The 21,742-nt window shown below is 42.4% G+C and overlaps 1 pseudogene; it reads left to right on the forward strand.

Annotated features, from left to right (window-relative positions):
• The first annotated feature begins 4,413 nt into the window (after window positions 1–4,413).
• Window positions 4,414–21,742, forward strand: part of LOC111973988 (spermatid perinuclear RNA-binding protein-like) — a 64,325-nt pseudogene continuing 46,996 nt past the window's right edge.

A 21,742-nucleotide genomic window follows, 5' to 3' on the forward strand; every position in this document is an offset into this window, starting at 1 on the left:
GATGCATGTGAATAAGGGAATGTGGATGGGGACATTTCTTAGATATCTTTTTGTGAGCTCATTGCAAACATTTTGGGACTACTACCCTGTAAATGTGCAGCTGCATCGTATCTCTTTTTCACTGTCATAATTCAACATGCTTTTCATGATGTCTTTACCCGTCAAAGCTAGTTAAAAATATCTCTCCCTAAATTAATCAGTGTCTCATTTGTAGGGACATATAATTTGATGGGTCATGAGAAGACATCACAGGCAGTAGCTATTTTTAATTGGTGTGATTTATCACCTTCCTCTGCAGTAATTCCCAGGTGAACATACCTGTCTTCTCAGCCCTGAAAATGATTTATTTCTTGGGCCAGTGAGGTTTTGAGAATGTAGATCTTTCCTTGCTGGATCCACACAATGTTTTGTCCCAGGCTGGACTATTAAAATGGATCCTGCCTCATTTTGCTGCTTGGAACCACCTAGGTGCAACTAGAGCTTAAAGGAAAACAAAAGGTTTGTATGAGCTGGCCAATGTCCTCTTTTATTTCCCTTCAACAGCAGACAGATGGACCTCTCAGTTCCTTTTAAAAGGCAGCCAGGCTGCATCTGAAATGGCATCCTATTCCCTATGTAGTGCACCACTTTTGTGCACATAGGGAATAGGTTGTGGGCCTTGGTCAAATGTAGTGCATTAAAAAGGTAACAGGGTTCCATTTCAGATTCAGAGCTATCAGAAGCTGTTATCACATTTRTTTTCAGTGTTTTGAAGTGTTGCTGCCTTATTTTTAAAACAGATTGGTAAGCTACCCACCGTTAGTCTGGCTGACACCAAACTCGAAGTCTTCCTGATTACAGTCTGGAATGGCTCCTTTATGTTGTAGACACAATGCATTGATAATGAAGGAGGCTGTGTTTTTTCTGATTGAGTGAGAAAGACAGGAGAACCAAACACCCACATGGACAGCCACACAGCCCCTGAGTACCGCCCCCTTCCAAAACAACTGTTGAATTTTCAAATCTAAACAATGAGAGGTCTCAACCCCAGGAAAAAAAAACTTTGAGAGAACCAAAGCTCAAGACAATTTCTGTGTGAATATTGCACCATCAACGGTCTCCTGTCCATACCAGTGTGTAACAGCACTCCCTTGCTGTGTAACACGTGGGTCGCATCAGCCAGGCTAACCCAGTGTAGGATGCACTCAGAAAAAAGGGTTACAAACGGGTTCTTCGACTGTCCCCATAGGAGGACCCTTTGGGTTTCATGTAGAACCCTCTGTGGAAAGGGTTCTTCAAAGGGTTATCCCATGGGGACAGCCGAAGAACCCTTTTAGGTTCTAGATAGCACCTTTTTTTCTTAGTGTGGGCATCTATACTAGATGCATGAGTGGCAACTGAACTGCAGTCTACTGAGACTGAGGCATTGGCATAGCAATCAAGTACATGGTTATTTTTATACCGTGCTCTCCAGCCATGCTTCAATTATGTATGTTTTCAGTATTGATGATACTTCAATGATGCATGAGTTCAGTACAGGTTTTGATTGAATGGATCAGGGATCTCTCATAGTCTTCACTCCTCAATCATACATTTTTCAATGGCTAGTGCGTTAGGTCAGTGCATGGTGTTTATAGCATCAGGGCTGTGAGTTCAAAGCTCTCATTGGCCACTTATGCTGAATATATGTGTCACTGTCAGTGTTGCCAGTACTGTAATTTGCTTTGGATAAAAGTGTCCATAATGATATTATTATCATATTATTGTCAGCTGAACAGCAGTGAGGTGTGTTAGCCATCCATCCTCTTTCCCTCCCTATAGCTGCAGTCATTTCCTCTTGACCTTGAATGCCCATGAAGCAGCAGAGTAGTTGTGAACATGCAGCAGCCCATCAAATATTTATACCCAGATCTAATTCAGGACTTCATGTGGTTTTCCTTTGATTTGGGGCCAGGGTCCATCTCTCTTGGGGTTGAGTAAAGTAAAAAGAAACAAATCTGTACGACTGCTCCAAATCTGTACGACTGAATGTATTTTATTAGATTTGTTTTTTATCTCCAATTCACATAGAAATCTGTTTTAAATACTCAAGTTCATTCGAAACATTGAGACGACCTCAATTGACTGGGAACCGCGATATCATTCACATCCCCTCCCTTCCACATCAACATGCTTCCTCCTTCTGTATCACATATTACAGCTTTTAATGTTACATGTAATGTGCTCACTGGCCTGGTAGAACCCCCCCCCCCCCCCAATGCAGTTGATGCCCTGTCATCACTCCAGTAGCAATCCCCTGTTGATTTAGCAGAGTGCTCTGCTCTGTTGCCTCTCTCTGTCCTGATCCCCTGATCCCCTGATCCCCTGATTGGAACTCACAGCAGAGGTGAAGGCCAAGCTGCTGTGTAGGTATCTGGTAAGGAAAGACCAGGAGAAATTCTACAGTGGGTTGGATTGAAAAATAAATAAATAGGGTGACAGTGAAGATGACACTGATAAAGAGAGAATGAGCGAAATGTTTGTGTCAGAGAGAAAAAAGAGATTGGGGGTAGAGAGAGGGAGAGATGGAGAGGAAGCGAGAGAGAGAGGGAGAGAGAGAGGGGGAGAGGGAGGAATAAAGCCAGGCTGATCTCTGACATCTGGATGGGCTGTTCAGTGTTGTTGTTATTAGTTGTGTCACAGAGTTTCTAAACCCAGAGGCGCAACATCGCGAGACATCCGGGATCGCTTGCGAAGCCGTTATGAGTTCCCCTCTGCCGACCCCGAGCACCCCCTAGCCCCTAGCGCAGGCGACTGCCGACTGACTGTTCTACAAATCACCTTGCATCATAAATAACTCCTCAATCATTTTAAATCAGTCAATTTACCCATGATACATCACCCTTTGATGATCTCGAACACGGCCAATGACATCACATGATTAGTTGGACTAGACACACGTTTCATACCTGTTTATACCTGAGTTTTAATTTAGCTTTTGATAGAGGAATATGTCATGAAAATGAACTACATACAGACAATAATTGTAAGAGCCTGGAGATACTGCTGCTATTGACTTCAACAGAAATTTTGACAGCTACGATAAAGCCAGACAGTATCAGCCAGGTGTGTCTGCAGAAACACTCGGTGCTGGTGTGTGAAATCACACACTACAGGATAAGATGAAACACATTGCACTTCTATGTACTTTCTTTTTCACCTCATTTTGTAAGTGTTGAAAATAGCTGTTCCTTGTCTACTATCCTACAGAACACTCAGATGGTCGTATACGGTTCCTATAATTGCAGTGTTTAGCATTGAAAGATTCAATCATAGGAGTTATTATTTTTCGGACATCGTTGTATACACGCCGCATTCCATAACCTGTAGATATGAAGATGTGATGTGACTTGATTAATACCAGAGACACAACTACCTGTGTATCTAAGCACTGCAATGTGTCCTGTCTATACGCATTGTCAAACCCCTGCATGTTAGCTGATCTTGTTCTGTGGTGCAATGGCTGTCTCACCTTGAGGTACACCTGCTGCTGTCTGACGCAGGTTGAGAACACGTCATACTCCCTCCAGCCGAGCCTTCTGCTGATGGAGCTGAACCACAAGCAATCTCACAGCACTGAAATGAGACCGTTCTATAGCACAGTACAGTGCTATCATATGAAACAAGATACTATTATAATATGACAATTGAAAACCATAACGTCTAGCACAGTGAATCAAACAGTCATGGGCTTTCAGTGTATGAATGATCCGACACTGGCGATCAAGCAAAAAGCAAACTATTGATCCTTTGTTTCTTGATGATATTGCAGGCTAAGAGTCAATATCACCAATGCCTGCGTGTGTATGTGTGTGTGTGTGTCTGTGTGTTTGGAGGTGATGCACAAGGGCTTAAATTATCAGCTGTCAGAGTGAGGCCAATAACTCATTCTCATAATCAGAGTGTATGTGAAAGGAGTGTGCAAGAGACTCTCAGCTGAAACTAAATACTAATGGTTGTTATTTAACAAACTGTATAATTATGCATGTAACATGTCTATTACATCCACCCCTGACATTTTCCTACCATTTAGGTTTGACATTATGTCCTGGTCTTATTGTGCAAGGGTGGATGTAATTATTGTGCTGATTTACTTTGTTTTTAATAAGTAACACTGGTTAGTACCATGTCGTTTCTGTATGCCTAGCCTATGTTTTATTGGCTTGTTCGAGGTTGTGACTAATTACCACTGTGAAATGTTGGGACAAAAAGCAAGCACCCACTACTTATTTTCAGTCATATTAATTCTCACACAATCATATAGGCCTAGTCCAATTCTCCAAGGCATAATTTGTTTACCAAATGCAGTCATATGTCTTGCGTTTTAGCGCTGAACAACCATAACGCGCGTGCGCAACTATCCCGCTCTTCGTTGCTGCCACTGTCAGTGAGTGCGGCTGACACAGTTGTGACCAAAAAACAAGCGTGTGCTGTCGGGTGCTGAATCCACGTTGTCCCAAACCGAGATGAAAACGGAGTTGGTTGTGCAAACACGAAGTCCTACCAGTAAAAAGCTACCATTGAAATATTTGGGATGTGTTACCTTGGTTTGGTTCAAGAACTGTAACTATGTAAGTATTTACTCAATGCCAAATTTTGCTTGAAATAGCGCAGGCAAGGATGGATATCCTGCTGCACTGTTGGTCAGGGGTGCTGCTAGCAACTTAACAAGGCAGCATGCAAATTCCGAACGTTTTCTAAACATGATAGGTAGTTACTTGTTATTTCCCCCTTTATATGACATGCACTCTTCTGGATGTTTTTATTTTCCAGTGACGTTCAGTGATCTAATCATTGATGTTTGTCAATGTAGGAAGCCATGCCATTTGGCTAGCTATTTAACGTAATATCAGAATTCAAAAGGATTGTCAGAAACAAATTGAAAAGAGAACGACATGAACTTTTATGTTGGTTCGAGTTTTTGTATATTTATATTTTCACTTGCGGTTGTTTGATATATAAGTACACCTGTCATATCCATGCAACGTATCTCAATTTACTCCTGAAGGTTGTAATAGTAGAATGCACAAGGTACACTTTCAAATTGGGTAGTGCATCATCAGTTTTCTTCTTGTCATTATATACCTTAGAGAGCTATTTATAACTTGTCAGAAATGTACAGATCAACTTGCCCATGTCTGCAAAATAAATGTTGCTCTGTTTTTTTTGTCCATAGATGTTACTGTAATGTTTGTCACTCAAATAACACATGAACGCACATAAGACATGGCAAAACTGCAACATTTTATCTGCACCCCATGACAAAATGTGTAGAATTGCATAAAATGAGCTTTAAACCTGCAAAATGTTTTCCGCCAACAAGATGAGTGTGAACAGTTTTGGAATGTTCCCCAATGCTGGAAGGGGGCCCTGAGTGAAAACGTTTGGGAACCCCTGCTGTACAAGACTGTAGACTTGGGCGATATGAATGAAAATCCATATCTGGATAAAAAAAACATTTAAATTACCCTTTAAACCACTGCTACTACTAGTTTGATTGTAGCCATTAACAATCACCCATATTAGTAAACCTAAGGAACGATATCAGCAAAATGCCTGCGATAAGTGTTCGTTATGGTCGGTGTCGATAATGTTTGTTTTATCGTCCCAGCTTTACTGCAGAGTAAGCAGCAGAGTGCACAGACTGTAGCAGGTACTGGTCCTTGCCTATAGAATGGAAACGGTAACCGGAGCCTAATTTCCTCAGGCTTCCTGGCCCAGTCAAGCTAAACTAAACGGGCATAGAGTGCACGGCTTGTAAATGAGAAGTGTGTGAGTGACATTTTGTTTTGCAATTAGTGTTATACGTCTTGTGTATACAGAATACACCACTGTTTTCTCAACCACACATCTAACAGTGAGGCTACTGTCAACAGTGCCGAGGTGGCGGTGATGCACTTTTTGCTTGCCAGTCTTTTTGGGTGTTACTTTTTCAGTAATAGGAGAAGCCATACTATAACCAGCAGATATGTAATTGAAGAGCAGGATAGATGGATAGAAATTCCATTGGAAGGTTGAAAGGAAGAGTCCAGTAATGGACACCTCGGACTCGTAATATGACCCGTTTGAAATTGATTAATTGCATTCCATTGATCAACGGTACATCTACAATGACCACTAAACCATCTCAATGATTCTGTTTTTTTTTCAATCCTTTTCACAATACATGATGGGTTGTCTGTTTGTGGGTGTGCATGGTTTTACATTTTGAAAGCACCCAAATTCCCTGCTATCAACATATTCCAGTGTTCCATGCCCAAGGCTCCGCTGCTCAGAAGGGGATGTTTTGGAATTCAGTCGCTTCATAGCCTAACTGTTAAACTGAAACCATATCTGCCTCAGCTAAGTGTTGGCAGTCATCAAGGCCTAATCGATGGAATGTTCTCTCTCTCAACCTTGATGGGTAAGATGTCTTAAGATATTATTGCTGAATTGCTGTTTTTTATCTCCTCTTACACACACACACACGCGCACGCACACACAATCTTTGAAGATTATTGTTGGTTTATTGTTGGGTGGCTGAATCCCAGACATCAAAGACAGTATCCCATAATGACTAATAAAATGTTGATCACTAGGTGTGCTCTTAGACATGACGCCCCCCCCCCCACCTTTCTACTCTCCACACACAGGGAGGAGGATGCCTGAAACAAGTGTATATGGTGTGGAATAGCGAAGTCTTACTTAGAACACTCATTTGGCCTTGTCTGAAATATGTGCTTTGCCCAAAGAGACGGCAGAATTGAATGACCTCGGGGCTTCTTTCTTCCTCAACTATTTAATGTGCTATGAAAACAGTTTGAGCGTGTGTGGGCAGATTATTCTCTACTGCACCTGTAAGAGGTTTGCAATGCATTATCATGCTCAGTTTGTAGTTACACTACTAGCCAGTGGCCACATTGTTTACCAAATTCCCAAATGAAGCTCCATATAAAGGCTAGAACTCGATTTGCCTCGTTACTGTCACAATGGTAGGCTAGGTTTGGAGCAGGTGTAGGCATAAATATGCCTACCTGAGGTGATGTCAAACCTCAGATAAACACCAGCTAGCTACGCCTCGACAGACTCTTTCCTTTGTTCTCCTCATATGTCTTCTTCAGCACTGTAATGTACTGCTCATGAAGTCTGCCTCTAACTGTTTTCATTATCACTGACATAGGACCTTCAGAGCCAAAGAGGATTCTTTACTGACTGTTTTACTGGCACTGAAATATTCATGCCAGCGTTTTTGAACAGGCACAACGTTCTCCTCTTTCACTGTGTTTTGAACAAGCACCAAGAGGCTCTCCTCTTTCTGACACATTTAGCTCTCCCTTCAGCTCTCCCATGGAGGACTTTCTAGGTCCCTTGGGGTAGTCACTGACTCGCTGGTTGCTGCAGGCTAGTTAGTTGAAGGTTTGGTAGCGGTGGTGACAGTGGTTGAGTCTTTTACCTTGGCACCAGCTAAGTGGTAAAGCTATGTGAGCAGTGGTTTAAACTTTAGACACGCGCACGTAATCCAGAGTTGTTGTTGTAAAGATATCCCCCCAAGGTTGGCCTGCTGCTAGTCCAATGGACTTGGTGGATAATAGTCTCACGGATGGTGAATCTGAAGCTCTGAATCTGAAGCTCTGTATTGGCTTCTATCTCGAGGTCTACTAGCCTATATGTAAGCTGTCCTGATTGTGTCCACTTGATCTGCATGAAAGTTGTGTGTTTTGGGCACAGATTCATCTATGGTAGTCTCTCTGCCTTGTCCATGTAGGCCTACTTGCACAGTTTGCTGCCTGTTTGCTCTCTGTCCTCCCCAGTACTGTCATCAGAGCCAATGTGGCTCTGTCTGATGAGGTGTAGTGGATGGGACTGTGATTGCTGCTGTTCAGTGCTCACTCATGCATGTGAACATGATGTTTCCATTACCTGGGAAATAGACAATGATAGCTCTCAGGTCAGGACAGGGGTACTCTGCTGCAGCTCCTATAGACTCATAGACCCAAACCCAACCTTAACATTCAGATTTCTTACTGTGGTGTGTGTGAATAGGAAATCAGCTAGGCCTGAAACGAGGACACGAGCGTGCACACACGAACATGCATACACACGTCCTTTCTGAGCTGCTTTTAGGAACAGACCTTGATAAGAGCATTGTACGTATGCTGTATGCCTACAGCACATCACACTGTTTTCTCATAGATCCATTAATGTATTAACGAAGGCATAATCCTAAATATAAAGTGTGTTTTCCTTTCAAGCCGACATTTCATAACAGATGCAGTTGTTTGTGCAGTCCCCATCAGGGATGTGTTGCCCAGTCTGACACAGCGGGACTCCATAAATACGCTTTTGAGAACAGATGAAACATTTGAGGGAACCACAACATCTTCTAGGCCAGTTGTTTCATTCAAATGAACATGCAAATTAAGTTACATTACTATAAGAATAGACAAAACTGTCCTCATGTAGCCTGTAAGTGAGTGGACTGGATAGTCCTTGGGCAGATGGTTTGGCCTTTGGAGAAGGAGACCTCCTGTGTCACTCTATCAAGACACTTTAGACTACTTTATCAATCTCGTTGAATAAGAGCAGTTGTTAGCTAACCAAAATGGAGAGCTCTATGCCTTGCTCGCTGCTCAAATTGTGTACCACTTAGCCTAATCTGTTTTTTAAAAAGCAGCCAGCTGTGCCTCTGTTACATAATGGCTAATTTCCCAGACAGATTAAAGCTTCCCCCCTGGACTAAATTGCACTAAGTTACTTTAAAATAGTTGGTTTCATGAACATGGATTAGGATTTTGTGTACTCTTAAGTCCCGGATTTTGACTAGTCCACTAGTGCAGATTTGACAGTTAAATATTTTTTTTTGTCCAGTTATTTAAGATCTGACTCCAGGACTGTGTGATCCAAGGTTAGTTATGGAATTGGCGTAAGTCATAACTTTGAAATCACGTTAACAATGTGATTTACTAAGTGAGAAGTTGACATTGTCATACATCAAATGTTGAGCGACGCACCATTTGAAGTGGATAGCTATAGGCTAAATAGGCCTTTTTCAGTGAGCGCCCATCTGTCCTGGCCAGTAACATGGTGCAGACAGAATGTCATTTGGAAGAAGTCCTCTGCCAACATAAAACCCCAGCTCATAAAGTCTACTGCAGTGAAAATGACCTAAATAAACACAACCCCAAAATAAACCTCCCTGGGTTCACATAACCTTCCCCAAATAGAGGACAGGAAGGGGAAGAGCAGACAGACCACTTCTCTAAAAGTTGGAAATGAGGCTACCTGAGCAGTGACATCCTGGGTTTTAGATTTCAAGATCCTACACCGTTTGCTACCCTGGATCGGAGTACCCCTCTGATGATTTGTAAAACGCAAACACATTCTAACTGTTCCGATTGGTCCCAGGAACCGATGGATTGGGCCAGAGCCAGAACACACGTGGGTAAAGAGCCGTTAGGAAAATTCGGCATTGGCTTTGATACTCTGATTGGGTAGAGATTATCTAATCGCTAATTACTTTTTTTTTGTATAATACTCCTCATTTTGACATCACACCAACTAACTTCGGTGATTACAGTCTCAGACTGAAGTATGTAGCGAACGACAGAGCAGCAGAAGAATTCCATTTGTCGTCAGGCAATACAGTGTGCTAAATGCCTATCATTGTATCCCACAGCTTTTTCCACAGCTGTGCTGATTTACCTGTATCTCTGCCCCGTGGGACACAAGCTATCTGACGGGTCAGAGTTGACTGCATGAGGAGGCAGAGTTAAGGGAACCTGGTCCTGACCTAGACCCCAACCAGTCACACTTCTAGACCAGAGGTCTGTGGTCCTCTCCTCTAGAGATGGTGAGTGTTCTCTGTCTGTGTGTGTCTGAGGAGGCTGGTGGGAGGAGTTATAAGAGGACAACTCATAATGGCTGTAATGGATTCAATGGAATGGTACAAAACACATGGAAACAACGTGTTTGACTCCGTTCCATTGAATRCATTCCAGCCATTACAATGTGTCCGTCCTCCTATAGCTCTTCCCATCAGCCTCTGGTGTGCCTGTCTGAGTGTGAGGATGTCTGAGGTGGCAATCTTTGTCTGTGGCTATATTGTATTTTGGGTCTGACGGTCTGTGTGTATGTTTCTGTATGTCAGGTCTTGCATAAAGACAGGTTGTTTGAGAGGAAAGAGACAGGTGATGTGTAATGTATGTGTTGTGGTTGTTGATGTGCATCCCTCTCTCTGATGTAGAGGTGTGATTTTCCCTGCAGTGTTAATTTCACTTTAGTGAAATTTAACGAGACGATAATTCCATGTGAGACTAATGGACATTCAAGTAGACATGAAACTCTCATCTGTTTTGTCCAATCATAAGCATGCATCCCTGTGCAGAATATATCATGCAATCTTCTCATTGACTGATAACGTCTTTCTGTTTCACAGGATTTTTGCGTTGATCTGGCTCTCCCACACGCACACAGCTCCCGGACACTTCAGTCACTCGTCTCGGTCTCTTTTGAACTGATTCTTTTGAATTGCTGCACAGCCGGGACAGTTCAATTGTAACAAACTAACCTCAATTAGAAACAATCATTTATTTGAAAGTCTTTGCTTTCATATATGCTACTTTTGCTCTGATCACATCGTAAGCTCTATTTTGCCATGTGCGCTGTCATTTATCTGCGAGTTGCCGTTGCCTTTTCTGATTGGAAAAACAAATAGTTTTCGCTGAAATATTCGGAGTACAGTAATACTTCTGGCTTTGTTGGAAGGCTCATATTCTCCCCTTCAAAAGGAAATCAATGTTATTTACCCCCCTCCGACGTTTATTATGGGGAGAAAATCTGAGCTAAATTGAACCTGTAGGCTTTATATCCTATAGCCTGTGGTTAATTTTGGCTGGCGTTGGTTACAATGTTGTTACTTAAGGAATATGGATAATAGGCTGAGTGTGCACATGATGCAAGTAAGAGGTAAATCTAAATTATTTAATGGGGGGAAAATGCACTGACTAAAACTAGACAGTAAATAACTAAAACAAAGGATGAAATTACTAAAGTGACTAAGACCAAAGTATATTTTAAGACTTAAACTAAGAATAAAACTGAATCTAAAATAGCTGCTAAAAGTAGCCCTTTACACCTTTGAAAATTGGAGATTTGGATAAGCGTCTCAATAGTAACGCATTAGCTGTACCGGAATATTATATAAATGACATCAGCGCCCAGGCTGTGCTCTTCACATCGCTGTATGGGTTTTGACTGACAGCCGTTCTGAAATTGAGCACCTCACACGATAAGAAGTTGCCCCCATCTCTCCCGCTAATTGGGCAACTTTTGCAAAAAAAAATTGTCTGAGTGAGGAAAATGCTATAAATTAAGAGGACTCGATATATTTTGAAAGATGATACGTTGAGGATTATAATAAATACCTGCTTTGATGTCATACAGTGCCTTCAGAAAGTATTCATATCCCTTGACCTATTCCACATTTTGTTGTTATAGCCTGAATTTAAAATGAATTATATTTATTTTTCTTCTTACCAATCTACAATACCCCCATAACAACAAAGTGGGAAAACACTACTCAATACCCCATAACAACAGTGGGAAAACATTTTTTGGGACATTTTGGCAAATGTATTAAATGAAATACAGAAATATCTCATTTACATAAGTATTCACACCCCTGAGTCACTACATGTTAGAATCAATCTTTCTAAGTAAGTCCCTCTAAGAGCTTTCCACACCTTCATTGTGCAACATTTGCCAATTTTTTTATTATTTTCAAAATTCTTCAATCTCTCATTTGGTTGTTGATCATTGCTAGATAACCATGCTCCATCCGCAGTCCTTTACGATTACAAGCAAACCCATAACATGACACAGTCACCACTATGGAGTTGTACTTAGTAATGTGTTGTATTAGAATTACTCCAAACATTAGACCTTTGTATTAAGGACCAAAAAGTTAATCGCTTTGCKACATTTTTTGCAGTATTACTTTAGTGCCTTGATGCATGTTTTGGAATATATGTTGTATTCTGTACGTGTTTCCTTTTTAGGTTAGTATTGTGGAGTAACTACGATGTTGATCCATCCTCAGTTTTTTCCTATCACAGCTATTTAAACTTTAACTGTTTTAAAGTCCCCATTGGCCTCATGGTGAAATAAATCTCTGATCGGTTTCCTTCCTCTCCGGCAACTCAGGAACTGAGCAAAATGTAATTCCTCTAACATTATGGGGTATTGTGTGTGTGTAAGCCATTGATATAAAAAAAAAGCTATTTATTCCATGTTAAATTCAGGCTGTAACTCAACAAAATGTGGAAAAAGTCAAGGGGTGTGAATACTTTCTGAAGCAAGCCAAATAGTCCAAATGTGCACTTTTGGACGCAGATGTACAAGATCAGGAACAGGCCGCCTACCTCACATGGGTSAGGAAGCAGGGCGCATTTGGACTAAGCTACAAATATTCCCTGGGGTGGTTTGGCATTAAAAATGATTTGTAGATCAATGACTGTCAACACAGTTACATGATTAGTTCAACATTGAAGGAGAGGAAGCATCAGTTGTCCCAAAACACGGGGTATTTTCGGAAGGTAGAATGTAATATATATATTTTTTTATATGTGTATGTATGTGTGAATTGGCGATTCGTAACGTTTGAATCGATTTTCTGACCAATGCATGCTACATTTGGATCGGTTTGGGCTCCGCGGACCGATGCAGTCAACTTTGAATCGGGGACCGATACGTATCAGTGAATTGTTACACCCCTAATGTTACTATGTATCCACTAGTATTTTCTGATTTTGTTATCAACAAATGCGYCAAAGTACAGTAWATGTAAAATGAACAGTAATGTTTGAATTCAGTCTTGTCACGTGAACTATTGTCCTCAACTTTGGTCTAATAATTTTCCCATAATCACAACTTTTCCCTTTCAATTGCTACCATGATTATGCATATGCTTTTCATATTTGTTCTCTAAGAATATAGTTTAGCCCTATCTCTATAAGCTAATTCTCATGAGTGTAAAGTGTTAAAACTGATGCAGACAGGCAGTGCAATGTATGTTTCCCATGCCACTAAAGCCCATTTGAATTGAATAGAGAGGGGGAGAGCGATGGAGAGGAATAGAGACTGACCTTGGGCTCAAAGCTCCACATGGTGCTCTCTACTGTGTGCAGTTAGGCTTGCAAATCGGCACACATTAGCTGACGCAGCTTATTTCTAGGCAAGCACGCTATCCCTACGAACATGTCGTAATGTTAATATTGTATAGAGCAATATTGGCTTTTTAAGTAGGACAAATGGAAATATGCCGCAGCACCTGTTGCTAGGAGGTGTTACTGTCAAGTATATGCAGTGTAAGATGGCTTGTCTGGTTCAGCAAACAAATGCCTAACTGTAATTGGCAAAGTCATTTGGAGTTTTTCTTCAGACTTTTTACAAGGATCATGTTCTCAATGACTTTGTTCTTCCTTCCTCTCAGAGGTCCATCCGATTGTTTGCCAATGACGACCGCCACGTCATGGCAAAGCACGCCAACATCTACCCTTCGCCAGAGGAGCTGGAAGCTGTCCAGAAGCTGGTGTCCACCGTGGAATGTGCTCTCAAGCAGGTATCAGACTGGATGGACAACCTCAACACCTCCCTAAGCAAGGTCCCGACCCCCACCACCAGCGACGCCAAGGATGTTGAAGACTCTACCGGCAGCCGCAGGACTACAAAGTGAGTCTTCCTCTCCCATGTTGCAAAAGCTTGAGACACTCTACATGGTAGGTTTTAACAAAGCACTTATACATTTACTGCCACCTATGTTCTGGTGAAAATGTGTGGGCTACATCAATTTAATTTTGAGCGTCTGAAAGCAAAACATTTGAGTAAAAAATGACATCCTTAGAAACTAGTGTTATGTGGCTGATCTACTGCTCTGSTCTATCCTCACCAGGCCCCAGAATGCGTCGATCCTGTGTGGGGTGATGCGTGTTGGTCTTGTGGCTAAAGGCCTCCTGGTTAAAGGAGACATGGACTTGGAGCTGGTCCTGATGTGCAGAGACAAACCCACCAAGCTACTGCTGTACACTGTCAGCGCCAACCTGCCAGTGCAACTACAGGTCTGTTTTCACTCAAGCATTTTACATGAGCAAACTAACTAACATTTAAAAATTGATGGGATGGCACATTATCCTAATTTAAAAAAAACTATTTTTACAATTTTCCAATGCGAGTTTTGAATACCACTACTTTAGGTCGTGCAGATCTGAGCCTACCACCATTGCTTTCTGTAATATAGTGCAGACCTAACTACATCCACAACTGCAGTCTCTAGTGCATTGCAGAGCTGACTACTGTACTGTACATGGTCTCCTCGTCCTCCCCATCAGCCAGTTAAATACCGCTCCAGCCTGCTGTGAAGGTTATCATCAAGGGACGATTCTATTAGCACCTTTCGGCTTCACAGCACAGGGGGTGGAGATAGGTTGTCACAGAAGTAGAGCGATGATGCATTCTTCAAAGGAACTAGCTACAAGACTAGATAATACACCTGAATCTTTCTCCCTTTGAACATAATCACTACAAAATAAAATGCCATGCATAGAACATTTAATTGGAAGTTTCTTAGTATGTTGCCTGTAAAGTTGAAACATTAGTAATATAATAGTGTGTGTGTGATGTTGAACGTACCACAGCTGGCTTATGATCTGCCTCAACCCTGGTTGGTTGCCCTTTCAGACGCTGACAGAGGACAAGTATGAGGTGCAGTCGAGTGTGTCGGAGTCAGCCATCCAGGTGGTCAACACCAACAACCCCAAATTCACCCTGAAGATTACCCTGTCCTCTCTGGCCATGAGAGAAAAACACACTGCCACAGAACAAGGTATTTACCCCTTCTGTTTGTCCTTGCCATGAGATGTTTATTCTCTCTCATTTAACTTTTTAATAGAGTTTAAAAGTATATTATGTTGTTTCCAGCTGAAACAGTTTTATGTTTTAATTGTTTGGTAAAATTCATACATTAATATCTTTAATTCCTTAAAGATGTACAGAGTAAAACTTTAACCCTTATTTCCGTTGTGGTCTTCTCCTTAAATTAGCAAGGCAGAGTTGAGAGAGGGAGTGGAGGGGGAGCAAAGGAAGAGGAGGGAGATGGCAGGAATGAGGGTAGTACAAAGCAGAGGTGAAAGATAAGTGGAATGGGGTGTGGAGAAAAGAGACAAGGGAGGGTGATTGAGGAGCGTTAAAAGCGGACAGGAGGGGGTTGGAGGTGGTCAGGAGAAAGGGGAGGGACGGGAGGGGGTTGGAGGTGGTCAGGAGAAAGGGGAGGGACGGGAGGGACATGAATCTGTTAAGTGTCTCCATAGTAAGATCTGGAAGCGTATCTCCGTTGGGATACAGCCAAGTGTAAAAAGAGCCGTCTCTGCTCAGGTTTCTCCTACAGCGTTCTGTCATCATTCTTGTCTAACAGAGTCAGGATGCTTATTTTTTCCTTGCCCAACATCCAGTTAGTAGGAAACTGGAGAGTGAGAGGAGTGCTTATGCTGTGGTTTTTAAAAAGGGAATGAATGAAAGGTGAGTCAGACATGAAGAGCAGCCATTATGTAACACCTACTGTTGTCAACCCCACTGGGGGAGACTGAAAGAAAGGTTTTCACCATTCTGTACAAAAGGTCGTTTCAGCATAAATATTGCATTGAGTGTTAAGTGTAATACTGGAGCAAATACATTTTAGGAGAGAAAGATTTCGTCCTGAGCCTCCAAATAATCCAAACAGCACAAGCAAAGAAGTAACCAATACAATATGCCAGCACAAGTTCTCCGGCAACCTCTAGTTTTGGGGAACAACCCGAGCGGAACATTGACTGACTAAACTGTAGTTTGTTCTATCCATAGAATTTAAATTAGGATTACATTTCTAAGGTTCCATCTGGCCTCACAACTAGTTACCGTAGCATCCTCAACCCTGAGGAAGGCACATTGCCCTTGAAACAGTTCTCTCCATTGAATGTTTGGGAGTATATGTGCAAATGTCTGTATTTTACCACAGCACTCCAGCCCAGCGTCTGTGGATCATTAAACCTGGGAGCTCCGGGCTGGGAGCCAGCCTAGCAACGAGGCCCAGCGCAGGACGCCCTGGTACAAGGGGCTCCCCCTTAAACCACTCTGTCTAGCCATAGACATGGCTCCTCTCCCCCCTTGTGTTCACTGTACTTCTCTTCACTGGTTTACTGCAAACCATGAAATTTTGGTCCATGTCCATTTCAGAGCTGACCAAAGACAGACAAACTGGTATCCAACTGCCTTATTGACTCCTGATATTCACCATATTTTGTCATTCGTTGGAGACTGATGGTCTATGCCCATTGATAATTGAGGCCTCTCTCTAACGTTGCAGTTGATTTGCTCAGAATGACATCCCATAACTTCATGTTGTAAAGTCAGTGGTATTAATTTTCTTTGGTTTTTGGTCACTAATCAAAATCTAAGTTGATGACGTGTGGGAGAGCTCATTGGCGTTGTCTTATTGGAATGTGGTACTTATGATTGATGGCTTCTTCATGACCTGCCGCTGGTGGAGAGCATAGGAAGGGCTCATGAGGTTCCATTCGCTCGGTTTCTTGGACAATCTCATTTCTGCAGAAATATCACAAAATCCCTGCGAAATCCTGAAAAGGCTGAGATTTAGTGTGTATTCAGTGCCTCTATTGTCCTATTTATGTCCTTTCAGTCTCTGGGCCAAGATCCTTATCAGATGCCTGTATTTTATTTCCCAGATCTCCCCTGGCTCAGACCATGAAAGCCCTCAGTCTAATATTAGGAGGTGGGACATGGAATGACCCTGTGTTGTGATACGGGTTGACCCTGGCCTGTGTCGCTCATTGGCTTGTCTGTTAGTCCTCCACCTCTTCCAACCTGTTCAGCTTTCACAATGGACTCTACAGCAACGATCTGCAAAACCACACACACAGTGCTCTTACAAACCCTTCCGTAAATACAGTATACTACCGCACATGGCTATTAGCCATGCATTTGAAATGGCCAGTGTGGCCACTAAATTAAAAAGCCTATGATCTTAGAACAAGAATTTGCCATTTTAAAGAAATCAGAAAAGCAATTTGATTTCCAATTTGCTCTATTCTCCCCATCTCAATAAACCAAGCAAGGAATTAACATTTAAAACCTAAAAATAAGTGGCTCTTACTATCCAATTTCATTAGTCTTATTCATATAAATATTTGCAGGAGAATCTGTCCCAACATTTGGAGTCAATTATCCACCAAAAAATACAATTACTAATTCTAAAATAAGAGGTACGACCTAATATAATTACTGTCGAAAAGACATTTGATTGTGATGAGTGGGGCTATCTTTTTGTACCTTTTTGAAATAGCCAGTGTCATTTGTGGTTCTAGCTGTAGGCCAATATACAGTAGATGATGTAATTGAATGTGAATTCCATTGCCAATTTGCCACGGTAATTATTTGGGAGAGATGGAGAGGTTCTCTTACTAAGCTCGGAGCTCTTTAGTGTGATCTGCAGTACGTTTGCTCGGCCCAGAGTAATCACCTCCTGGCTAGTTGCTCCCGAGAAACAGAGCCTTCACTTTCTTTCCAGGGTGGCGTCCTCACTCTGATGTTTATGTTCTGCCGTTGCTTTTTATTTTCTCCCACGGCTCAGTTCCAGCCATGGCACGGCACGGTTGATCCCACAGGAAGCCAGTGTGGAAACTTTTTAATTAACATAAACATCTGATCAACCTGCAAGACATAAAATATTAGCATGGCATCCCACTACAATACATTACAAACTAATTGAATTATGACTAAATTCCATTTTTACAATTTCAATTCCAAGGCTTTCCAACTACTTCTCTAAACATCCTATAGTTACAGAACTAATCTCCAGACATTATCCCCTTACATTCTTCTCATCTAAAAGTCTGTCGTGTGTCCTGAGATGTGGCCATGCTCTCATTTTCGTTGTCCTGCACTGAACTGACAACACACTATTCTGGTGGTGAAGTTATCTCAGTGCCACTGATCTGCATCCAGACTGAGTGTCCATCCGGCAGAGCCACAGCAGAAGCATGCACTCACATTTACTTCTGTTACAGTTCTGTAACACTTCTGTCAGCTTCTGTGCAGGAGGGGGGGAAAAAAATCTAACTTTCAAACTTAAACATTTCCCCTCAACTCATTCTATCAGATCAGTGGGATGCTAATTATAGCCGGCCACCCTACTTGCCTGTGTGTTGGTCCTAAATGACAGCCTATTCCCTAAACGTGCTCTACTTTTGACCAGCGCCCGCATGGGTAATAGGGTACCATTTCAGATGCAGCCCGTGTCTGTGTGGCAGTCTTTCTGAAGGTCCCCTAGGCCAACACAATGTGTGTCCTCATCCTGTCCTTCTCTCCAGAGGAAGGCGTGGAGGAGCTTGAGGTGCTGGACGGGCGGCGGTGCCAGGCTGCACTGGCAACACTCAGACACACCAAATGGTTCCAGGTGGGACATCTGATTTCATATTCTGTTTGATATTCAATTCATATCTCATTCAGATAGAACAGTTTGCTCCCTGGGAGATATCTAGGGAACATTAAATGGCTGAGGGGAGAGTGGGCTATGTTTAGAAATGCTTTGTCAAGTGATTCTTTCTAACAAATATATATATATACAGTGGGGCAAAAAAGTATTTAGTCAGCCACCAATTGTGCAAGTTCTCCCACTTAAAAAGATGAGAGAGGCCTGTAATTTTCATCATAGAGAGGCCTGTAATTTTCATAATTTCTTCAACTATGACAGACAAAATGAGGGGAAAAAATCCAGAAAAACACATTGTAGGATTTTTCATGAATTTATTTGCAAATGATGGTGGAAAATAAGTATTTGGTCAATAACAAAAGTTTATCTCAATACTTTGTTATATACCCTTTGTTGGCAATGACAGAGGTCAAACGTTTTCTGTAAGTCTTCACAAGGTTTTCACACACTGTTGTGGATTTTGGCCCATTCCTCCATGCAGATCTCCTCTAGAGCAGTGTGATGTTTTGCGGGCTGTTGCTGGGCAACACAGACTTTCAACTCCCTCCAAAGTTTTCTATGGGGTTTGAGATCTGGAGACTGCTAGGCCACTCCAGGACCTGACAATGCTTCTTAAACGAAGCCACTCCTTCGTTGCCCGCGGCGGTCAGTGTTTGGGATCATTGTCATTGCTGAAAGACCCAGCCACGTTTCATCTTCAATGCCCTTGCTGATGGAAGGAGGTTTTCACTCAAGTCTCACGATACATGGCCCCATTCATTCTTTCCTTTACACGGATCACAGTCGTCCTGGTCCCTTTGCAGGAAAAAACGAGCCCAAAGCATGATGTTTCCACCCCCATGCTTCACAGTAGGTATGGTGTTCTTTGGATGCAACTCAGCATTCTTTGTCCTCCAAACACGACGAGTTGAGTTTTTACCAAAAGGTTTATATTTGGTTTCATTTGACCATTGACATTCTTTCCCAATCTTCTTCTGGATCATCCAAATGCTCTCTAGCAAACTTCAGACGGGCCTGGACATGTACTGGCTTAAGCAGGGGGACACGTCTGGCACTGGCAGGATTTGAGTCCCTGGCGGCGTAGTGTGTTACTGATGGTAGGCTTTGTTACTTTGGTCCCAGCTCTCTGCAGGTCATTCACTAGGTCCCCCGTGTGGTTCTGGGATTTTTGCTCACCGTTCTTGTGATCATTTTGACCCCACGGGGTGAGATTCTGCGTGGAGCCCCAGATCGAGGGGAGATTATCAGTGGTCTTGTTGTCTTCCATTTTCCTAATAATTTGCTCCACAGTTAATTTCTCCAAACAAGCTGCTTAGCCTATTGCAGATTCAGTCTTCCCAGCCTGGTGCAGGTCTACAATTTTGTTTCTGGTGTCCTTTGACAGCTCTTTGGTCTTGGCCATAGTGGAGTTTGGAGTGTGACTGTTTGAGGTTGTGAACAGGTGTCTTTTTATACTGATAACAAGTTCAAACGGTGCCATTAATACAGGTAACGATTGGAGGACAGAGGAGGCTCTTAAAGAAGAAGTTACAGGTCTGTGAGAGCCAGAAATCTTGCTTGTTTGTAGGTGACCAAATACTTATTTTCCACCATAATTTGCAAATAAATTCATTAAAAATCCTACAATGTGATCTTTTTAAGTGGGAGAACTTGCACAATTGGTGGCTGACTAAATACTTTTTTGCCCCACTGTATATTTCAGGATGTTTTGTATCCCTGGAAATAATCAGAATGAATGTAAACATTATAGTTTGTATAACATGCTTGTCCAAAAAAGTGGTCTCTTGGCACCACTTACCCCAGGTATGGGGTAAGTTTAAACCACCTACACATTTCTGTACTGAGTAAAATATAAATGCTACCTTTTTTACAACCATGTCCATCTTTATTTCTCAAACACAATTCAACACAGTCACAATTGCATTTTTGTCGATTTTAATAATTGTAACACTTAACATAGGCCAGACCTTATTACCTCATATCCCAGTGATGTGGCAAAAAACAGGTTACGCCTCGGAAGAAAACACTTCAATTTGCTGATCAGAGGTGTGTGAGGCTGCCTTAATCGACATCCATGTCTTCAGCGCCCGGGGAACAGTGCTTAGGAGCAGAACCACAGATTTTTACCTTGTCAGTTCGGGGATTCGATCCAGCAACCTTCTGGTTACTGGCCCAACGCTCTAACCACTAGGCTACCTGCCACCCTTGTATATTAGCCCACACAGCTACAAGAATGCACTTTTTATTGTAGCTTATAGCGATCAATCTACACTGAACAGGAATATAAATGCAACATCCATCAATTTCAAAGATGCGAGCATCATGAAAACGCTAACACAAATAAATTTGACTTGGTAAATAATTTTTGTGAACCTAACTTGCTTACTACTTTTTCCATGTGTTTTCTTCCTTCACACTCCTTGAAATTATGACCTCTTCCTAAATATTTGGTCAGATTTACAAATTTTCTGTATGGTTTCCTACAAACAAGACTGGCTCAACTTACCCCACTCTCCCCTAATATCCATTGTATGACTGAAGGATTGAGTAATCCTTTTGGTAGACTGTACATGTTGTTTTTAGCATCACTGGACTTTGAAGGTATATATAGAGTATGTTCACATTGTCTTGTCTGTCCCCCATGTAGGCCAGAGTGACAGATCTGAAGTCGTGTGTCATCGTCATGCGTATTCTCAGAGACATGTGCAACAGACTAATTGTGTGGGAGCCTCTCAAAGGATGGGTAAGTGGTCCAGGAAGAGGTGCATGTGTGTGACAGAGTACATCATGTATCTTTGGTGCCCCCCCCCAATAGAGCTGATCTCTCTCTCTCTCCCTCTCTCTCTCTCCACAGCCCATGGAGCTGATCTGTTCTCTCTCTCTCCCCCCACAGCCCATGGAGCTGATCTGTTCTCTCTCTCTCATCTTCCTCGCTCGCCCCACACATGGCGATTGTTCTCCTTCTCCTTCTCCCCCACACAGCCATGAGCTGATCTGTTCTCTCTCTCTCTCTCCCCACAGCCATGGAGCTGATCTTTCTCCTCTCTCCCTCCCCCACACGCCATGGAGCTGAACTGTTCTCTCCTCTCCCTCCCACAGCCCATGGAGTGATCTGTTCTCTCCTCCCCCACAGCCATGGAGCTGATCTGTTCTCTCTCTTCCCTCTCCACAGCCCCATGGAGCTGATCTGTTCTCTTCCCCCCACAC

Source organism: Salvelinus sp. IW2-2015, linkage group LG15, assembly GCF_002910315.2.
Source record: "Salvelinus sp. IW2-2015 linkage group LG15, ASM291031v2, whole genome shotgun sequence".
NCBI lineage: Eukaryota > Metazoa > Chordata > Actinopteri > Salmoniformes > Salmonidae > Salvelinus > Salvelinus sp. IW2-2015.